Source organism: Octodon degus, unplaced genomic scaffold (genome assembly GCF_000260255.1).
Source record: "Octodon degus isolate 3935 unplaced genomic scaffold, OctDeg1.0 scaffold00007, whole genome shotgun sequence".
Lineage (NCBI taxonomy): Eukaryota > Metazoa > Chordata > Mammalia > Rodentia > Octodontidae > Octodon > Octodon degus.
In genome coordinates, this window is record NW_004524583.1 from 21,146,256 (window position 1) to 21,148,791 (window position 2,536).

Below are 2,536 nucleotides of genomic sequence, written 5' to 3' on the forward strand. Positions count from 1 at the left end.
AAAAAAAAAAAAAGTGGACTTCATACAGTGTTCCTCTGTCAAGGAAACTCAGTCACTTAGCATAGATACCATTTATCACTTCAACATTACTGAACTTAGCAAAATAATGTGATAAAATTGAGAGTGCAGGTTTCATCCAAGATTATATTTTCATAGGATCTGTTCTATCAGTGAGACAATTTTACTTTCAAGGAAAAGAAAACATTTTGTAAGTGAGAGAGACTGAGAGATATATCCCTAATTCACACAAATAAAATACTTTTCTTTGACTCTCCAAAACAAGTGCATTTGGAGAACATTTAGACTGAAATATAATTTTGATTTGTTCATATTTTACTTTTCAACTCACATAAGACTGCCCACACTGTGAGAGTAAAGGTTGAATTATTTTTATTAACTCAATACCCTTTAAAAAAACTTTTCTTATAGCTCAAAGCACTCAAACATTTTCAAAAATTATTATGAAACTCTTCCAATTTTAACTTTTCACCCCAGAAGATTGCATGTAGTTCTGGGTATAACCAACTTTTCTAAATAGCAAAATGGGATAGTTAGAAATACATTTAAGCATTTGTTAAATCACAAATTTCATGGATAACACATTTTTTACCTTCAGAAAGTTGTCCTTGGAGATACATGTTTACCTTGTTACTAAGAATTTGTTCATTGGGAACATAAAAACCCACTGACATTTCAACAAAATGCATATACCCTTAACAGGCAAATGAATTACTCCCTTTTAGTACAGCTTTCTAAAGCCAGGCCACAGGACAAGAATCTAGGTAATAAAACCTGAACCAAATTGTCGTAGTACTCCCAACAAGAATCCTTTTACTTATTCTAATACTTCAGTAGAAGCTTCTGAAGACGTTTCCTTAGAGTTGATTTCTAAATAAGACCTTCTCCTAGAACAGATGGGATTGTAAAAGATTCTCAGATTTCTTGAGTAAAGGTATTTACTGATTCTTTCTAATTACAAAGAAGAGGCACCATAAATTGTTTTACTGTCTGTGCTAATTTCATTTCATTTTCCCCTTGGTGTAAGCTATTATCTCCCCCAACCCCCCCACCCCATTCTCATGCTGGGTTTTTTTTCATTATGAGTTGCTGATTGTCTAGCATTCACACAGCACTGTGAATCAAGCAGGCTGCTGTGTGGGCGGACGCTCTAGGAGAAGCTGAGCAGCAATAGGATTTGGAATTGTTATTATTGTGACACATTAGAAAATTTCCGCCCACTCCCATGCCCGCATCACTGTGTCGCGCATCACGGTACCCGAGGGGCTGTACACCGAAGCAAAGGGGGCCATCTGTGGCAGGCGATCATCACACATCCAGAGAAGATGACAAGAAGCCAAGTCACTGCAGCTGTGAACACTGGAAGTCTGGCTCTGTGTGCATACAGGAGTGCTGAGCCCCGAGCAAGGCTATGCCAGATCCTCCATTGCAGCCTTAAGCAGAAGTACCTGACTCAGCCCGAGGACACCTTCAGACCTCCCCCATGTGTACCTCCAGGTCCACTTAGAGGCTCAGCCATGTTTAAGATGTAAACAGGTCTGAGACTGCAGTAGATTTGGACATGTATTGATCCTTGAAACTATTTCCACTGGGGATTTGCATAACAAGGGCTAATCACATTTGACTTTATGAATCTAAAAAGTATAAAACAAAAAGGTATTAAGACAACCCAAACAATGGGCAGCACTTTACCCAGTTAGATCAAGAATTGTAAAGGACTCTTCATTCACAAAACAGACAAGGACTAGTAAAATGGGATTTTGAGGAAGAGGGTAGTGTCTTCCTACAAGTTGTCTGCAGGTGCCATGCTGCAAACCTAGCTGAAACGAAGCTCTGGAATAACAGCACACTGTGTTCTCACAACTTCTGTCAGGAAACTGTGCTTCCTCGGACCTGTGGCCACCATGGACAGAACTACCTCACCAGATCACAGTGATGGGGAGCTAAGTTTTTTCATGGTTTAAACAGAATCCTTCTACAGTGTGAGATAAGAAAGATAGACGATGGCTTTTAACAAAGTCTCACATATGAATGTATCCTGTGAGACACTGCTGTCCAGGGTCTATTCCAGCCTTTTGCAATTGAAGAACATGATACTCTAAGTTTTCACAGTGGTGCTCGCACTCTTGAGAACTGGTTTCCTCTAACAAGACCAGCCAGAGCCTGAAGGGCCAAAGAGATACACCGGGTGTCAAAAGAACACTGGCCCCTAAATTAGGAAGTTCTAATCCAGTCCAATACTGCCTAACTTTATAACCAAAGCAGTGTGAAGTCTTGGGAGTAGGGTTGTGTCTTCACTGGAAGATCTCTGTGAGCTTTTTGCCAATCATATATATGTGATAAATCGCAATATTATTTTTATAGGATAATAGTTATTCCTGGCCAAGGAATTAGATTTGATCTTGTATAGAGATAGGGATGTGGATCAATTTAAGATTACAGATCAAAGGTTTCCTTATAAGCAATGAATAAAAGCAAGAAATATTGGAAGGTCCAGAAATATTGAGGAGCTGGATGC